The sequence below is a fragment of the Pleurodeles waltl genome, chromosome 2_2 (assembly GCF_031143425.1).
Source record: "Pleurodeles waltl isolate 20211129_DDA chromosome 2_2, aPleWal1.hap1.20221129, whole genome shotgun sequence".
Taxonomy (NCBI): Eukaryota; Metazoa; Chordata; class Amphibia; order Caudata; family Salamandridae; genus Pleurodeles; species Pleurodeles waltl.
Window position 1 is genome coordinate 1,176,897,411 of NC_090439.1, and position 20,527 is coordinate 1,176,917,937.

Here is a 20,527-nt window from a genome sequence, read left to right on the forward strand (position 1 = left end):
TGTGTTACTGGGACCCTGCTAGCCAGGACCCCAGTGCTCATAAGTTTGTGGCCTACATGTATGTGTTCCCTGTGTGGTGCCTAACTGTCTCACTGAGGCTCTGCTAACCAGAACCTCAGTGGTTATGCTCTCTCTGCTTTCCAAATTGTCACTAACAGGCTAGTGACCAATTTCACCAATTCACATTGGCATACTGGAACACCCTTATAATTCCCTAGTATATGGTACTGAGGTACCCAGGGTATTGGGGTTCCAGGAGATCCCTATGGGCTGCAGCATTTCTTTTGCCACCCATAGGGAGATCTGACAAATCTTACACAGGCCTGCCAGTGCAGCCTGAGTGAAATAACGTCCACGTTATTTCACAGCCATTTACCACTGCACTTAAGTAACTTAAAAGTCACCTATATGTCTAATTTTCACCTGGTGAAGGTTGGGTGCTAAGTTACTTAGTCTGTGGGCACCCTGGCACTAGCCAAGGTGCCCCCACATTGTTCAGGGCAAATTCCCCGGACTTTGTGAGTGCGGGGACACCATTACACGCGTGCACTATACATAGGTCACTACCTATGTATAGCTTCACAATGGTAACTCTGAACATGGCCATGTAACATGTCTAAGATCATAGAAATTGTCACCCCAATGCCATTCTGGCATTGGGGAGACAATTCCATGATCCCCCGTCTAGCACAGATCCCGGGTACTGCCAAAGTGCCTTTTCAGGGTTTGCACTGCAGCTGCTGCTGCCAACCCCTCAGACAGGTTTCTGCCCTCCTGGGGTCCAGGCAGCCCTGGCCCAGGAAGGCAGAACAAAGGATTTCCTCTGAGAGAGGGTGTGACACCCTCTCCCTTTGGAAATAGGTGTGATGGCTGGGGAGGAGTAGCCTCCCCCAGCCTCTGGAAATGCTTTGATGGGCATAGATGCTGACCATTTCTGCATAAGCCAGTCTACACCGGCTTAGGGATCCCCCAGCCCTGCTCTGGCGCGAAACTGGACAAAGGAAAGGGGAGTGACCACTCCCCTGACCTGCACCTCCCAGGGGAGGTGCCCAGAGCTCCTCCAGTGTGCCCCAGACCTCTGCCATCTTGGAAACAGAGGTGTTGCAGGCACACTGGACTGATCTGAGTAGCCAGTGCCAGAAGGTGACATCAGGGACTCCTTCTGATAGGCTCTTTCCTCTCTTAGTGGCCAATCCTGAAGTACTGGGTTTTTCAGAACCCAGTGGTGCCAGGGAACACACCCTAAGACTTCGAGTCCTTCCTGTTTCAGACTACAGAAACACAGAGGTGGTCATTCCAACCCTGGCGGTCCATGACCGCCGGGTTGGAGGACCGCGGGAGCACCGCCGACAGGCCGGCGGTGCTCCAATGGGCATTCCGACCGCGGCAGTAAAGCCGCGGTCGGACCGGCAACACTGGCGGGCTCCCGCCAGTGTACCGCCGCCCATTGGAATCCTCCAAGGCGGCGCAGCTAGCTGCGCCGCCGAGGGGATTCCGACCCAACCTACCGCCATCCAGTTCCCGGCGGTTCTCCCGCCGGGAACCGGATGGCGGTAGGGGGGGTCGCGGGGCCCCTGGGGGCCCCTGCAGTGCCCATTCCACTGGCATGGGCACTGCAGGGGCCCCCGTAAGAGGGCCCCTAAATGTATTTCACTGTCTGCTGCGCAGACAGTGAAATACGCGACGGGTGCAACTGCACCCGTCGCACAGCTTCCACTCCGCCGGCTCGATTCCGAGCCGGCTTCATCGTGGAAGCCTCTTTCCCGCTGGGCTGGCGGGCGGCCTGAAGGCGGCCGCCCGCCAGCCCAGCGGGAAAGTCAGAATTACCGCCGCGGTCTTTCGACCGCGGAACGGTAACCTGACGGCGGGACTTTGGCGGGCGGCCTCCGCCGCCCGCCAAGGTCCGAATGAGGGCCAGAGTCTTCTTGGTGAAGTCAAAGATCTTGTTTATTGGCTGCAGCCAGTAACAGGTATCCTAGAAGTACAACACAGTGTATATTCTCAGGAGACTGCTCCCCTTGCAAAGCTAACCTTCTCTTTTATACAAAATATTATGCTTTAGGCAAACATTCCTTATTTTACAGTTGACCATTCACATATTTTCACTACAAAGAAATAGCAGGTTTATGATGACAAGCCATAATTCAGTTTGTCCAGCCCTCAATCAATTACCCGGCAAGGCTCAGTACTTTCATCAGATATCGACGGACTCCCAATATAAACAGGCACCTCCTCCTTGTAAAGCAAGTCATAAAGAAAGAAACAGGGACAGGTGTGTGTAAGATTAGGCATGGTTTGTGTGTGATGAAAAGGTTTTATGATTGTTTGTGCCTTGATACTAATCTCATTCGGCCACTGGGAAAGAAACTGGCCGAACAGGTTTGGCTTCAGGCAGTGGAGTCAGCTTGCTCAGGTCACAGAGGAGTCAGCAAAGATGTACGTGTCCTTCAGACTCGTTTTCAGCATTAGTCATTGGCCTATGTGAGGGCAATCACAAAATGGCTGTCGTTTAAATGGAACCTCAGAGTTTCAGGACGGAAACTCTGATATTCGGGTGATTTCGTCACCTGAATATGAATACAATGCTTGTGCATACTATTCTAACCATTCTCGGTCTGCTAATACCAAAATCGTTGTGATACGACGATGTTTATAACACGGGTCCAGAATTTTCAGTACCACAATGTAGGAGGCTGGACTGGCTTGTAGTGAGTACCAAGGGGTACTTGCACCTTGCACCAGGCCCAGTTATCCCTTATTAGTGTATAGGGTGTCTAGCAGCTTAGGCTGATAGATAATGGTAGCTTAGCAGAGCAGCTTAGGCTGAACTAGGAGACGTGTGAAGCTACTACAGTACCACCTAGTGTCATATGCACAATATCATAAGAAAACACAATACACAGTTATACTAAAAATAAATGTACTTTATTTTTATGACAATATGCCAAAGTATCTTAGAGTGTACCCTCAGTGAGAGGATAGGAAATATACACAAGATATATATACACAATTGCAAAAATATGCAGTATAGTCTTAGAAAACAGTGCAAACAATGTATAGTTACAATAGGATGCAATGGGGAAACATAGGGATAGGGGCAACACAAACCATATACTCCAGAAGTGGAATGCGAACCACGAATGGACCCCAAACCTATGTGACCTTGTAGAGGGTCGCTGGGACTATTAGAAAATAGTGAGAGTTAGCAAAGTAACCCTCCCCAAGACCCTGAAAAGTGAGTGCAAAGTGCACTAAAATTCCCCTAAGGACAAAATAGTCGTGTTAGAGGGAAAATGCAAGGAAAACACAAATCAGCAATGCAACAACGATGGATTCCTGACTGAGGGTACCTGTGGAACAAGGGGACCAAGTCCAAAAGTCACAAGCAACTCGGAGATGGGCAGATGCCCAAGAAATGCCAGCGGTTGGTGCAAAGAGGCTCTTACTAGGCTGAAGAACTGTGAATACTGCAGGAACGACAAGGGCTAGAGACTTCCCCTTTGGAAGATGGATCCCCCACGCCTTGGAGAGTCGTGCAGACCAACTTAGAAAGTCGTGCAATGCAGGTTAGAGTGCCGTGGACCCAGGCTTGGCTGTGCACAAAGGATTTCCGCCGGAAGTGCACAGGGGCCGGAGTAGCTTGCAAAGTCTCGGTTCCCAGCAATGCAGCCCAGCGAGGTGAGGCAAGGACTTACCTCCACCAAACTTGGGCTGAAGAGTCACTGGACTGTGGGGGTCACTTGGACGGTGTCGCTGGATTCGAGGGACCTCGCTCGTCGTGCTGAGAGGAGACCCAAGGGACCGGTAATGCAGCTTTTTGGTGCCTGCGGTTGCAGGGGGAAGATTCCGTCGACCCACGGGAGATTTCTTCGGAGCTTCTGGTGCAGAGAGGAGGCAGACTACCCCCACAGCATGCACAAGCAGGAAAACAGTCGAGAAGGCGGCAGGATCAGCGTTACAGAGTTGCAGTAGTCGTCTTTGCTACTATGTTGCAGGTTTGCAGGCTTCCAGCGCGGTCAGCGGTCGATTCCTTATCAGAAGGTGAAGAGGGAGATGCAGAGGAACTCGGCTGAGCTCATGCATTCGTTATCTAAAGTTTCCCCAGAGACAGAGACCCTAAATAGCCAGAAAAGAGGGTTTGGCTACCTAGGAGAGAGGAAAGGCTACTAACACCTGAAGGAGCCTATCAGCAGGAGTCTCTGACGTCACCTGGTGGCACTGGCCACTCAGAGCAGTCCAGTGTGCCAGCAGCACCTCTGTTTCCAAGATGGCAGAGGTCTGGAGCACACTGGAGGAGCTCTGGACACCTCCCAGGGGAGGTGCAGGTCAGGGGAGTGGTCACTCCCCTTTCCTTTGTCCAGTTTCGTGCCAGAGCAGGGGCTAAGGGGTCCCTGAACCGGTGTAGACTGGCTTATGCAGAATTGGGCACATCTGTGCCCAACAAAGCATTTCCAGAGGCTGGGGGAGGCTACTCCTCCCCTGCCTTCACACCATTTTCCAAAGGGAGAGGGTGTCACACCCTCTCTCAGAGGAAGTTCTTTGTTCTGCCATCCTGGGCCAGGCCTGGCTGGACCCCAGGAGGGCAGCTGCCTGTCTGAGGGGTTGGCAGCAGCAGCAGCTGCAGAGAAACCCCAGGAAGGGCAGTCTGGCAGTACCAGGGTCTGTGCTACAGACCACTGGGATCATGGAATTGTCCCAACAATGCCAGGATGGCATAGAGGGGGCAATTCCATGATCATAGACATGTTACATGGCCATATTCGGAGTTACCATGGTGAAGCTACATATAGGTAGTGACCTATATGTAGTGCACGCGTGTAATGGTGTCCCCGCACTCACAAAGTTCAGTGAATTGGCTCTGAACAATGTGGGGGCACCTTGGCTAGTGCCAGGGTGCCCTCACACTAAGTAACTTTGCACCTAACCTTTACCAGGTAAAGGTTAGACATATAGGTGACTTATAAGTTACTTAAGTGCAGTGTAAAATGGCTGTGAAATAACGTGGATGTTATTTCACTCAGGCTGCAGTGGCAGGCCTGTGTAAGAATTGTCAGAGCTCCCTATGGGTGGCAAAAGAAATGCTGCAGCCCATAGGGATCTCCTGGAACCCCAATACCCTGGGTACCTCAGCACCATATACTAGGGAATTATAAGGGTGTTCCAGTAAGCCAATGTAAATTGGTAAAAATGGTCACTAGCCTGTTAGTGACAATTTGGAAAGAAATGAGAGAGCATAACCACTGAGGTTCTGATTAGCAGAGCCTCAGTGAGACAGTTAGTCACTACACAGGTAACACATTCAGGCACACTTATGAGCACTGGGGCCCTGGGTTACCAGGGTCCCAGTGACACATACAACTAAAACAACATATATACAATGAAAAATGGGGGTAACATGCCAGGCAAGATGGTACTTTCCTACACAACCCCCCCCCCAAACGAAGGACAATAAGACTAGCCATTACCTGATGAGTCTTCATTGTCTAAGTGGAAATATCTGGAGGGTCCATCTGCATTGGAGTGGCTACTCCCAGGTCTATGTTCCACTGTATAGTCCATTCCCTGTAGGGATATGGACCACCTCAACAATTTAGGATTTTCACCTTTCATTTGTTTTAGCCAAAGTAGAGGTTTGTGGTCTGTCTGAACAATGAAGTGAGTGCCAAACAGGTATGGCCTCAACTTCTTCAGAGCCCAGACCACAGCAAAGGCCTCCCTCTCAATGGCAGACCAACGCTTTTCTCTAGGGGTCAACCTTCTACTAATAAAAGCAACAGGTTGATCCTGGCCCTCAGAATTAAGTTGTGATAGGACTGCCCCTACTCCTAATTCAGATGCATCAGTTTGGACATAGAATTTTTTAGAGTAACAAGGGCTTTTCAGGACAGGTGCAGAGCACATGGCCTGCTTCAGCTCCTCAAAAGCTTTCTGACAGCTTGCTGTCCATAATACCTTTTTAGGCATTTTCTTGGAAGTGAGGTCATTAAGAGGGGCTGCAATGGAGCCATAGTTCTTAATGAACCTCCTGTAATACCCAGTGAGGCCTAGGAAGGCTCTCACCTGAGTCTGAGTGGTAGGGGGAACCCAATCAATAATTGTTTGGATTTTCCCCTGAAGTGGTGCAATCTGTTCCCCACCAACAAGGTGTCCCAGATAAACCACCTTACCCTGCCCTATCTGGCACTTTGAAGCCTTGATAGTGAGGCCTGCCTTTTGCAGGGCCTCCAAAACTTTCCAAAGGTGGACCAGGTGATCATCCCAGCTGGAGCTAAAGACAGCTATATCATCCAAATATGCTGCACTGAAAGCTTCCAGCCCTTGCAGGACTGTGTTCACCAACCTCTGAAAAGTGGCAGGTGCATTTTTCAAACCAAAAGGCATTACAGTAAACTGGTAATGTCCTCCAATGGTAGAAAATGCAGTCTTAGGTTTAGCATCTTCTGACAATTTGATCTGCCAATACCCTGCAGTCAAATCAAAAGTGCTTAGATACTTGGCAGATGCCAGTGTATCTATGAGCTCATCTGCCCTGGGTATAGGGTGAGCATCAGTTTTGGTTACCAAGTTGAGACCTCTATAGTCTACACAAAACCGCATTTCTTTCTTTCCATCTTTAGAATTGGGTTTTGGTACCAGTACCACAGGAGAAGCCCATGGACTGTCAGAGTGCTCAACCACTCCTAGTTCCAACATTTTCTGAACTTCTTGCTTTATGCAGTCCCTGACATGGTCAGGCTGCCTATAGATCTTACTTTTGACAGGTAAACTGTCTCCAGTATCTATAGTGTGCTCACACCAAGAAGTGGTGCCTGGCACAATGGAGAAGAGTTCTGAAAATTGTCCTAGGAGATTTATGCAATTATCTTTCTGCTCAGCAGTAAGACAATCAGCCAAAACTACACCTTCCACAAGAGCATCTTGTTCTGTGGAAGAGAAGAGATCAGGTAGAGGATCACTGTCTTCTTCCTGTCCCTCATCTGTTGCCATGAGCAGGGTGAGATCAGCCCTGTCATAGTAGGGTTTCAGGCAGTTGACATGGAGCACCCTAAGGGGACTCCTGGCAGTGCCTAAGTCAACCAAGTAGGTGACTTCACCCTTCTTTTCAACAATTGTGTGGGGTCCACTCCATTTATCTTGGAGTGCTCTTGGGGCCACAGGCTCCAAGACCCACACTTTCTGCCCTGGTTGGTACTGAACCAAAACAGCCTTCTGATCATGCCATTGCTTCTGGAGCTCTTGGCTGGCCTGAAGGTTTTTACTGGCCTTTTTCATGTATTCAGCCATCCTTGATCTGAGGCCAAGTACATAATCCACAATATCCTGCTTAGGAGCTTTTAAAGGTTGTTCCCAACCCTCCTTTACAAGTGTGAGTGGACCCCTAACAGGGTGTCCAAAAAGAAGTTCAAAGGGGCTGAAGCCCACTCCTTTCTGGGGTACCTCCCTGTAGGCAAAAAGGAGGCATGGTAGAAGGATATCCCATCTCCTGCGGAGTTTTTCAGGGAGACCCATAATCATGCCTTTGAGAGTTTTATTAAATCTCTCCACCAGTCCATTTGTTTGTGGATGATAGGGTGTTGATGTAGGAGGCTGGACTGGCTTGTAGTGAGTACCAAGGGGTACTTGCACCTTGCACCAGGCCCAGTTATCCCTTATTAGTGTATAGGGTGTCTAGCAGCTTAGGCTGATAGATAATGGTAGCTTAGCAGAGCAGCTCAGGCTGAACTAGGAGACGTGTGAAGCTACTACAGTACCACTTAGTGTCATATGCACAATATCATAAGAAAACACAATACACAGTTATACTAAAAATAAAGGTACTTTATTTTTAGGACAATATGCCAAAGTATCTTAGAGTGTACCCTCAGTGAGAGGATAGGAAATATACGCAAGATATATATACACAATAGCAAAAATATGCAGTATAGTCTTAGAAAACAGTGCATACAATGTATAGTTACAATAGGATGCAATGGGGAAACATAGGGATAGGGGCAACACAAACCATATACTCCAATAGTGGAATGTGAACCACGAATGGACCCCAAACCTATGTGACCTTGTAGAGGGTCGCTGGGACTATTAGAAAATAGTGAGAGTTAGAAAAATAACCCTTCCCAAGACCCTGAAAAGTGAGTGCAAAGTGCACCAAAGTTCCCCTAAGGACAAAATAGTTGTGTTAGAGGGAAAGTGCAAGGAAAACACAAATCAGCAATGCAACAACGATGGATTCCTGACTGAGGGTACCTGTGGAACAAGGGGACCAAGACCAAAAGTCACAAGCAGCTCGGAGATGGGCAGATGCCCAAGAAATGCCAGCGGTTGGTGCAAAGAAGCTCTTACTAGGCTGAAGAACTGTGAATACTGCAGGAACGACAAGGGCTAGAGACTTCCCCTTTGGAGGATGGATCCACCACGCCTTGGAGAGTTGTGCAGAAGTGTTTTCCCGCCGGATGGACGCCAACAAGCCTTGCTACACGCAAATCGTGCGTTTGGCGTTTTTTGGACGCTGCTGGGGCCCAGGAGGGACCAGAAGGTCGCAATTTGGACCTGCAGAGAGAGGGGACGTCGAGCAAGACAAAGAGCCCTCACTGAAGCAGGTAGCTCCCGGAGAAGTGCCAGAAAAAGGCACTACGAGGATGCGTGAAACGGTGCTCGCCGAAGTTGCACAAAGGAGTCCCACGTCGCCGGAGACCAACTTAGAAAGTCGTGCAATGCAGGTTAGAGTGCCGTGGACCCAGGCTTGGCTGTGCACGAAGGATTTCCGCCGGAAGTGCACAGGGGCCGGAGTAGCTTGCAAAGTCGCGGTTCCCGGCAATGCAGTCCAGCGAGGTGAGGCAAGGACTTACCTCCACCAAACTTGGGCTGAAGAGTCACTGGACTGTGGGGGTCACTTGGACGGTGTCGCTGGATTCGAGGGACCTCGCTCGTCGTGCTGAGAGGAGACCCAAGGGACCGGTAATGCAGCTTTTTGGTGCCTGCGGTTGCAGGGGGAAGATTCCGTCGACCCACGGGAGATTTCTTCGGAGCTTCTGGTGCAGAGAGGAGGCAGACTACCCCCACAGCATGCACAAGCAGGAAAACAGTCGAGAAGGCGGCAGGATCGGCGTTACAGAGTTGCAGTAGTCGTCTTTGCTACTATGTTGCAGGTTTGCAGGCTTCCAGCGCGGTCAGCGGTCGATTCCTTATCAGAAGGTGAAGAGGGAGATGCAGAGGAACTCGGCTGAGCTCATGCATTCGTTATCTGAAGTTTCCCCAGAGACAGAGACCCTAAATAGCCAGAAAAGAGGGTTTGGCTACCTAGGAGAGAGGAAAGGCTACTAACACCTGAAGGAGCCTATCACAAGGAGTCTCTGACGTCACCTGGTGGCACTGGCCACTCAGAGCAGTCCAGTGTGCCAGCAGCACCTCTGTTTCCAAGATGGCAGAGGTCTGGAGCACACTGGAGGAGCTCTGGACACCTCCCAGGGGAGGTGCAGGTCAGGGGAGTGGTCACTCCCCTTTCCTTTGTCCAGTTTCGCGCCAGAGCAGGGGCTAAGGGGTCCCTGAACCGGTGTAGACTGGCTTATGCAGAATTGGGCACATCTGTGCCCAACAAAGCATTTCCAGAGGCTGGGGGAGGCTACTCCTCCCCTGCCTTCACACCATTTTCCAAAGGGAGAGGGTGTCACACCCTCTCTCAGAGGAAGTTCTTTGTTCTGCCATCCTGGGCCAGGCCTGGCTGGACCCCAGGAGGGCAGCTGCCTGTCTGAGGGGTTGGCAGCAGCAGCAGCTGCAGAGAAACCCCAGGAAGGGCAGTCTGGCAGTACCAGGGTCTGTGCTACAGACCACTGGGATCATGGAATTGTACCAACAATGCCCGGATGGCATAGAGGGGGCAATTCCATGATCATAGACATGTTACATGGCCATATTCGGAGTTACCATGGTGAAGCTACATATAGGTAGTGACCTATATGTAGTGCACGCGTGTAATGGTGTCTCCGCACTCACAAAGTTCAGTGAATTGGTTCTGAACAATGTGGGGGCACCTTGGCTAGTGCCAGGGTGCCCTCACACTAAGTAACTTTGCACCTAACCTTTACCAGGTAAAGGTTAGACATATAGGTGACTTATAAGTTACTTAAGTGCAGTGTAAAATGGCTGTGAAATAACGTGGACGTTATTTCACTCAGGCTGCAGTGGCAGGCCTGTGTAAGAATTGTCAGAGCTCCCTATGGGTGGCAAAAGAAATGCTGCAGCCCATAGGGATCTCCTGGAACCCCAATACCCTGGGTACCTCAGTACCATATACTAGGGAATTATAAGGGTGTTCCAGTAAGCCAATGTAAATTGGTAAAAATGGTCACTAGCCTGTTAGTGACAATTTGGAAAGAAATGAGAGAGCATAACCACTGAGGTTCTGATTAGCAGAGCCTCAGTGAGACAGTTAGTCACTACACAGGTAACACATTCAGGCACACTTATGAGCACTGGGGCCCTGGGTTACCAGGGTCCCAGTGACACATACAACTAAAACAACATATATACAGTGAAAAATGGGGGTAACATGCCAGGCAAGATGGTACTTTCCTACAGTTGTGAACTTGTATGTTACACCACACTCCTTCCACATGGCCTTTAAGTATGCAGACATGAAATTGCTTCCCCTGTCTGATACCACTTCCTTTGGGAAGCCCACTCTGGAAAATATCCCCAGGAGGGCCTTTGTCACTGCAGGAGCTGTAGTGGTCCTTAAAGGAATAGCTTCAGGATATCTTGTGGCATGGTCCACTACCACCAAGATAAACCTATTGCCTGAAGCAGTAGGAGGGTCATGGGGGCCAACTATGTCAACCCCTACCCTTTCAAAGGGAACCCCAACCACAGGCAGTGGGATAAGGGGTGCCTTTGGAGTGCCACCTGTCTTGCCACTGGCTTGACAGGTTTCACAGGACTTACAAAATTCTTTTGTGTCCTCAGACATCCTAGGCCAATGAAACAATGGTACCAATCTGTCCCAAGTTTTCATTTGACCCAGGTGCCCAGCTAAGGGAATGTCATGTGCCAGTGTTAGGAGGAACTTTCTGTACTCCTGAGGAATCACTAATCTCCTGGCAGCTCCAGGTTTAGGATCCCTATGCTCAGTGTACAAGAGGTTGTCCTCCCAGTAAACTCTGTGAGAGTCACTGACATCCCCATTAGCCTGTTTGACATCTTGCTGTCTGAGACCCTCTAATGTGGGACAGGTTTGCTGTGCCACACTCAGCTCCTCCCTGGCAGGCCCCCCTTCACCCAAAAGCTCAGCAGTGTCTGCTTCCAGCTTCTCTGGTGTAGGTTCTGCACAGGGAGGGAATTCTTCTTCCTCAGAAGTAGAATCCACTGTAGAGGGAGGGATAGTAGGAAGTGGTTTGCTTCTACTAGCCCTAGCTTTAGGGAGCACTTGGTCCATTGTTCCAGGATCCAAGCTTCCCTGTCCTTTTTGCTTTTTGGCCTGAGCCCTTGTCAAAGCAAAAATATGCCCTGGGATGCCCAGCATTGCTGCATGGGCCTCCAACTCCACATCTGACCAAGCTGATGTCTCCAAATCATTCCCTAATAGACAGTCTACAGGTAAATCTGAAGCTACCACAACTTTCTTTGGACCAGTTACCCCCCCCCAGTTGAGATTTACAACAGCCATGGGGTGGCTTTGTGTTATGTTGTGAGCATCGGTTACTTGGTACTGGTGTCCAAGTATGTGTTGTTCAGGGTGCACCAGTTTCTCAATCACCATTGTGACACTGGCACCTGTGTCCCTGTAGGCCTGGACCTCAACACCATTTATTAGGGTTAGTTGCTTGTACTTCTCCAAGTTATGGGGGCAAGCAACCAAAGTGGCTAAATCAATAGCCCCTTCAGAGACTAAAGTAGCCTCTGTGGTCTCCCTAATCAGACCAACCCCAACTAAATTACCAAAAGTGAGCCCAGCTACTCCCTTGGATTGGCTATTAGTAGGTTTGCTCCCACCACCACTGCTATTAGTAGGGACACTAGGTGTAGCAGTAGGGGTTGTAGTGGTAGGAGCTGTGGTGCCTTTCTTTGGACAACTGGGATCTGTTGTCCAATGGCCTTTTATTTTACATAAATAGCACCATGGTTTCTTTTCCTTGTTCTGATTAAAGGAGGATTTGGACCCACCACCCCCACCAGAGTGTTTTTGTGGGCCTGATGAAGACTCATTTTTAGATTTGTCCCCACCCTTGTCAGAAGACTTACCATCCTTCTTTTTGTTGCCATCTTTGTCACCCCCTGTATGAACTTTTCTGTTCACTCTTGTTCTGACCCATTTGTCTGCCTTCTTTCCCAATTCTTGGGGAGAGGTCAGATCAGAGTCCACCAAGTATTGGTGCAACAAATCAGACACACAATTATTAAGAATATGCTCTCTCAGGATTAAGTTATACAGGCTGTCATAATCAGTAACTTTACTGCCATGTAACCACCCCTCCAAGGCCTTCACTGCCTGGTCAATGAAATCAACCCAGTCTTGTGAAGACTCCTTTTTGGTCTCTCTGAACTTTATCCTGTACTGTTCAGTGGTTAAGCCATAACCATCCAGGAGTGCATTCTTAAGAACTTGGAAATTATTGGCATCATTTTCTTTCACTGTGTGAGAAGGTAGCCTCTTTCTAGCCTTGTTACCCCCACTTTTGGCCTGTTTGTGAGTGTATGTCAGGATGTTTGTCACTGTTTTCACTGTCTCACTGGGATCCTGATAGCCAGGCCTCAGTGCTCATAGTGAAAACACTATGTTTTCAGTATGGTTGTTATGTGTCACTGGGATCCTGCTGGTCAGGACCCCAGTGCTCATAGGTTTGTGGCCTATATGTATGTGTCACTGGGACCCTGTCACACAGGGCCCCAGTGCTCATAGGTGTGCATGTATATGTTCCCTGTTTGGTGCCTAACTGTCTCACTGAGGCTCTGCTAACCAGAACCTCAGTGGTTATGCTCTCTCATTACTTTTAAATTGTCACTAACAGGCTAGTGACCAATTTTACCAATTTACATTGGCTTACTGGAACACCCTTATAATTCCCTAGTATATGGTACTGAGGTACCCAGGGTATTGGGGTTCCAGGAGATCCCTATGGGCTGCAGCATTTCTTTTGCCACCCATAGGGAGCTCTGACAATTCTTACACAGGCCTGCCACTGCAGCCTGAGTGAAATAACGTCCACGTTATTTCACAGCCATTTTACACTGCACTTAAGTAACTTATAAGTCACCTATATGTCTAACCTTTACCTGGTAAAGGTTAGGTGCAAAGTTACTTAGTGTGAGGGCACCCTGGCACTAGCCAAGGTGCCCCCACATTGTTCAGAGCCAATTCCCTGAACTTTGTGAGTGCGGGGACACCATTACACGCGTGCACTACATATAGGTCACTACCTATATGTAGCTTCACCATGGTAACTCCGAATATGGCCATGTAACATGTCTATGATCATGGAATTGCCCCCTCTATGCCATCCTGGCATTGTTGGTACAATTCCATAATCCCAGTGGTCTGTAGCACAGACCCTGGTACTGCCAGACTGCCCTTCCTGGGGTTTCACTGCAGCTGCTGCTGCTGCCAACCCCTCAGACAGGCAGCTGCCCTCCTGGGGTCCAGCCAGGCCTGGCCCAGGATGGCAGAACAAAGAACTTCCTCTGAGAGAGGGTGTGACACCCTCTCCCTTTGGAAAATGGTGTGAAGGCAGGGGAGGAGTAGCCTCCCCCAGCCTCTGGAAATGCTTTGTTGGGCACAGATGTGCCCAATTCTGCATAAGCCAGTCTACACCGGTTCAGGGACCCCTTAGCCCCTGCTCTGGCGCGAAACTGGACAAAGGAAAGGGGAGTGACCACTCCCCTGACCTGCACCTCCCCTGGGAGGTGTCCAGAGCTCCTCCAGTGTGCTCCAGACCTCTGCCATCTTGGAAACAGAGGTGCTGCTGGCACACTGGACTGCTCTGAGTGGCCAGTGCCACCAGGTGACGTCAGAGACACCTGCTGATAGGCTCCTTCAGGTGTTAGTAGCCTTTCCTCTCTCCTAGGTAGCCAAACCCTCTTTTCTGGCTATTTAGGGTCTCTGTCTCTGGGGAAACTTTAGATAACGAATGCATGAGCTCAGCCGAGTTCCTCTGCATCTCCCTCTTCACCTTCTGATAAGGAATCGACCGCTGACCGCGCTGGAAGCCTGCAAACCTGCAACATAGTAGCAAAGACGACTACTGCAACTCTGTAACGCTGATCCTGCCGCCTTCTCGACTGTTTTCCTGCTTGTGCATGCTGTGGGGGTAGTCTGCCTCCTCTCTGCACCAGAAGCTCCGAAGAAATCTCCCGTGGGTCGACGGAATCTTCCCCCTGCAACCGCAGGCACCAAAAAGCTGCATTACCAGTCCCTTGGGTCTCCTCTCAGCACGACGAGCGAGGTCCCTCGAATCCAGCGACGCTGTCCAAATGACCCCCACAGTCCAGTGACTCTTCAGCCCAATTTTGGTGGAGGTAAGTCCTTGCCTCACCTCGCTGGGCTGCATTGCTGGGAACCGCGACTTTGCAAGCTACTCCGGCCCCTGTGCACTTCCGGCGGAAATCCTTCGTGCACAGCCAAGCCTGGGTCCACAGCACTCTAACTTGCATTGCACGACTTTCTAAGTTGGTCTCCGGCGACGTGGGACTCCTTTGTGCAACTTCGGCGAGCACCGTTTCACGCATCCTCGTAGTGCCTGTTTCTGGCACTTTTCTGGGTGCTACCTGCTTCAGTGAGGGTTCTTTGTCTTGATCGACGTCCCTTCTCTCTGCAGGTCCAATTTGCGACCTCCTGGTCCCTCCTGGGCCCCAGCAGCGTCCAAAAACGCCAAACGCACGATTTGCATGTAGCAAGGCTTGTTGGCGTCCTTCCGGCGGGAAAACACATCTGCACGACTCTCCAAGGCGAGTGGGATGCGTCCACCAAAGGGGAAGTCTCTAGCCCTTTTTGTTCCTGCACAAACCTCAGCTTCTTCTGTCCAGTCGAAGCTTCTTTGCACCCGCAGCTGGCATTTCCTGGGCATCTGCCCATCTCCGACTTGCTTGTGACTTTTGGACTTGGTCCCCTTGTTCCACAGGTACCCTAGATTGGAAATCCACAGTTGTTGCATTGCTGGTTTGTGTCTTTCCTGCATTATTCCTCTAACACGACTACTTTGTCCTTAGGGGAACTTTAGTGCACTTTGCACTCACTTTTCAGGGTCTTGGGGAGGGTTATTTTTCTAACTCTCACTATTTTCTAATAGTCCCAGCGACCCTCTACAAGGTCACATAGGTTTGGGGTCCATTCGTGGTTCGCATTCCACTTTTGGAGTATATGGTTTGTGTTGCCCCTATCCCTATGTTTCCCCATTGCATCCTATTGTAACTATACATTGTTTGCACTGTTTTCTAAGACAATACTGCATATTTTTGCTATTGTGTATATATATCTTGTGTATATTTGCTATCCTCTTACTGAGGGTACGCTCTAAGATACTTTGGCATATTGTCATAAAAATAAAGTACCTTTATTTTTAGTATAACTGTGTATTGTGTTTTCTTATGATATTGTGCATATGACACTAAGTGCTACTGTAGTAGCTTCACACGTCTCCTAGTTCAGCCTAAGCTGCTCTGCTAAGCTACCATTATCTATCAGCCTAAGCTGCTAGACACCCTATACACTAATAAGGGATAACTGGGCCTGGTGCAAGGTGCAAGTACCCCTTGGTACTCACTACAAGCCAGTCCAGCCTCCTACATTGGTTGTGCAGTGGTGGGATAAGTGCTTGAGACTACTTACCACTCTTGTCATTGTACTTTTCATAAGAGAAAAATATACAAAACAAGGTCAGTGTATATACACATAGCCAAAAAGTTTTGCATTTCCTATTTTCACTCTTTTCTAAGTGCTGAAAAGTACTTCTAAACTTTCAAAAAGTTCTTAAAAGTTTAAAAAGATTTTTTCTGTCTTTCCAAAAAGTTCTGAAAACTTTTTTGTCTTTGTCTATCACTTTAACTCTCTCTAAAAATGTCTGGCACAGGCCAAAATGTTGAACTGTCCAAACTTGCATATGATCACCTTAGCTGGAAAGGAGCAAGGAGTCTCTGCATAGAGAGAGGTTTGAGTGTAGGGAAGAATCCTTCCTTAGAACTGTTAATTAACATGCTTAGAGTACAGGATAAGGCCATAAGTGCCCAATCTGGTGAAAAAGCAGCTAATGGTTCTCAATCTGATCCAGGGACTCCCCCAGGAAAAGGTTCAGGAAAGAAACTTCTCAGCCTGCCCATTACTAGACAGTCTAGCATAGTTGGTACAGAGGTTGAATCACACCATACTGGTGGTGTGCTCTCACATTATACTGTTAGCCAAGCTGTTAGGGTGCCCTCTGTAAGAGACAGGTCTCCTTCTGTTCATTCCCATCATACCTCTGTATCTAGAAATGTCCCTCCCACCCACCCTGATGACAGATTGTTAGAAAGGGAGCTCAATAAATTGAGAGTGGAACAAACCAGACTGAAGCTCAAGAAGCAACAGCTGGATTTGGATAGACAGTCTTTAGAATTAGAGAAGGAAAGACAGAAGTTGGGTTTAGATACCCATGGTGGCAGCAGCAGTATTCCCCATAGTCATCCTGCAAAAGAGCATGATTCCAGGAATCAGCACAAGATAGTTCCCCCTTATAAGGAGGGGGATGACATTAACAAGTGGTTTGCTGCACTTGAGAGGGCCTGTGTTGTACAGGATGTCCCTCAAAGGCAGTGGGCTGCTATCCTATGGCTATCATTTAGTGGAAAGGGTAGGGATAGACTCCTTACTGTGAAAGAAAATTATGCCAATAATTTTACAGTTCTTAAGAATGCACTCCTGGATGGTTATGGCTTAACCACTGAACAGTACAGGATAAAGTTCAGAGAGACCAAAAAGGAGTCTTCACAAGACTGGGTTGATTTCATTGACCATTCAGTGAAGGCCTTGGAGGGGTGGTTACATGGCAGTAAAGTTACTGATTATGAAAGCCTGTATAACACAATCCTGAGAGAGCATATACTTAATAATTGTGTGTCTGATTTGTTGCACCAGTACCTGGTAGACTCTGATCTGACCTCTCCCCAAGAATTGGGAAAGAAGGCAGACAAATGGGTCAGAACAAGGGTGAACAGAAAAGTTCATACAGGGGGTGACAAAGATGGCAATAAGAAGAAAGATGGTGAAAAATCTCAAGATAAGCATGGGGATAAGGGTAAAACCAAAGATCCCACTTCAAATCTTAAACACTCTTCAGAGGGTGGGGATAAAACAAATTCTTCCTCTTCTTCCCAACCTGCACACATTAAAAAGCCTTGGAGCTTTGTGTGTAAAAACAGAGGCCATAGGCCAGGGGATAAGTCCTGTCCAGGTAAACCCCCTGAGCCTACCACCACTAATACATCAAGCTCTAGTGCCCCTAGCAGTAGTGGTACTAGTGGTGGGACTGCTGGCAACAGTCAAGCAAAGGGTGTAGTTGGGTTCACTTATGGGTCCATAGTGGAAACTGATGTAATCAGTCCCAAGACAGTTTCTGTCACACCTAGTGGCATTGGCCTTGCCACACTGGCTGCTTGTCCCCTTACAATGGATAAGTACAGGCAGACAGTTTCAATAAATGATGTTGAGGCCTTGGCCTACAGGGACACAGGTGCCAGTTTCACTTTGGTGACTGAAAACCTAGTGCCTCCTGAACAACACATCATTGGACAACAGTATAAGATTATTGATGTCCATAACTCCACTAAGTTTCTTCCCTTAGCTATAATTCAGTTTAGTTGGGGTGGAGTTACTGGCCCTAAGCAGGTGGTGGTATCACCTAGCTTACCTGTAGACTGTCTCTTAGGTAATGACCTAGAGGCCTCAGGTTGGGCTGATGTAGAGTTTTATGCCCATGCAGCCATGCTGGGCATCCCTGAGGAATTGTTCCCTCTCATTTCTAGTGAAATGAAAAAGCAAAGGAGAGAAGGCCTGAAAACTCAGGATCCCTCTCCATCAACAGGTAAAAAGGGTATCACAGTATCCCCTAACCACCCTGCCATTCAGGATAGCATTCCTGTGGTGGGAGAAACCTCTCCTGGGGTGGCACCTGTTCCAAGGGAATCATCAGCTGGCAAAGCTGGACTCCCTGAGGTGGAAGTACCTCTCTGTGGGATAACTAACATTGGTGAGAAAAAGAGCACCATTTTAGTTAACATGGAGCATCCCTCCAACCCTCCCAGATAAACTTTAGTGCAGAAACCCTGCACTGCCTCACAACACTTAGGACAGCATCCCTGCCCTAGTGTGGAGCTGATAGGACAGCATCCCTGCCCTGCTCCAACTCAAGAGAAACAGCATCCCTGTTCTCTCTTCCAGCCAAATGGACAAAGTTGTTGCCCAGCTATGGCTTTACTGAGACAGCATCCCTGTCTGGCATTTCCATCATTACAAATAGGTTCAGTGGATAATTCCCACTGCTCTAAACTAAAACGTACTGATAGAAACTCTGAAAATACATCTTCACATTGTTGGCTAGCTAAAAAACTTCAAACAGGGTGGTTTACATCCCCACAGGGAAGTAACCATATAGTGGATGATAAAGGGAGTAACCAGTCTATTGCAGAGCTACTCTCTACTTATCACCACTTAGACAATAAAGTCTCAACTGGCCAAGGTTAGCCTTATTGTCCTTCGTTTGGGGGGGGGTTGTGTGAGAAGGTAGCCTCTTTCTAGCCTTGTTACCCCCACTTTTGGCCTGTTTGTGAGTGTATGTCAGGATGTTTGTCACTGTTTTCACTGTCTCACTGGGATCCTGATAGCCAGGCCTCAGTGCTCATAGTGAAAACACTATGTTTTCAGTATGGTTGTTATGTGTCACTGGAATCCTGCTGGTCAGGACCCCAGTGCTCATAGGTTTGTGGCCTATATGTATGTGTCACTGGGACCCTGTCACACAGGGCCCCAGTGCTCATAGGTGTGCATGTATATGTTCCCTGTGTGGTGCCTAACTGTCTCACTGAGGCTCTGCTAACCAGAACCTCAGTGGTTATGCTCTCTCATTACTTTTAAATTGTCACTAACAGGCTAGTGACCAATTTTACCAATTTACATTGGCTTACTGGAACACCCTTATAATTCCCTAGTATATGGTACTGAGGTACCCATGGTATTGGGGTTCCAGGAGATCCCTATGGGCTGCAGCATTTCTTTTGCCACCCATAGGGAGCTCTGACAATTCTTACACAGGCCTGCCACTGCAGCCTGAGTGAAATAACGTCCACGTTATTTCACAGCCATTTTACACTGCACTTAAGTAACTTATAAGTCACCTATATGTCTAACCTTTACCTGGTAAAGGTTAGGTGCAAAGTTACTTAGTGTGAGGGCACCCTGGCACTAGCCAAGGTGCCCCCACATTGTTCAGAGCCAATTCCCTGAACTTTGTGAGTGCGGGGACACCATTACACGCGTGCACTACATATAGGTCACTACCTATATGTAGCTTCACCATGGTAACTCCGAATATGGCCATGTAACATGTCTATGATCATGGAATTGCCCCCTCTATGCCATCCTGGCATTGTTGGTACAATTCCATAATCCCAGTGGTCTGTAGCACAGACCCTGGTACTGCCAGACTGCCCTTCCTGGGGTTTCACTGCAGCTGCTGCTGCTGCCAACCCCTCAGACAGGCAGCTGCCCTCCTGGGGTCCAGCCAGGCCTGGCCCAGGATGGCAGAACAAAGAACTTCCTCTGAGAGAGGGTGTGACACCCTCTCCCTTTGGAAAATGGTGTGAAGGCAGGGGAGGAGTAGCCTCCCCCAGCCTCTGGAAATGCTTTGTTGGGCACAGATGTGCCCAATTCTGCATAAGCCAGTCTACACCGGTTCAGGGACCCCTTAGCCCCTGCTCTGGCGCGAAACTGGACAAAGGAAAGGGGAGTGACCACTCCCCTGACCTGCACCTCCCCTGGGAGGTGTCCAGAGCTCCTCCAGTGTGCTCCAGACCTCTGCCATCTTGGAAACAGAGGTGCTGCTGGCACACTGGACTGCTCTGAGTAGCCAGTGCCACCAGGTGACGTCAGAGACTCCTGCTGATAGGCTCCTTCAGGTGTTAGTAGCCTTTCCTCTCTCCTAGGTAGCCAAACCCTCTTTTCTGGCTATTTAGGGTCTCTGTCTCTGGGGAAACTTTAGATAACGAATGCATGAGCTCAGCCGAGTTCCTCTGCATCTCCCTCTTCACCTTCTGATAAGGAATCGACCGCTGACCGCGCTGGAAGCCTGCAAACCTGCAACATAGTAGCAAAGACGACTACTGCAACTCTGTAACGCTGATCCTGCCGCCTTCTCGACTGTTTTCCTGCTTGTGCATGCTGTGGGGGTAGTCTGCCTCCTCTCTGCACCAGAAGCTCCGAAGAAATCTCCCGTGGGTCGACGGAATCTTCCCCCTGCAACCGCAGGCACCAAAAAGCTGCATTACCGGTCCCTTGGGTCTCCTCTCAGCACGA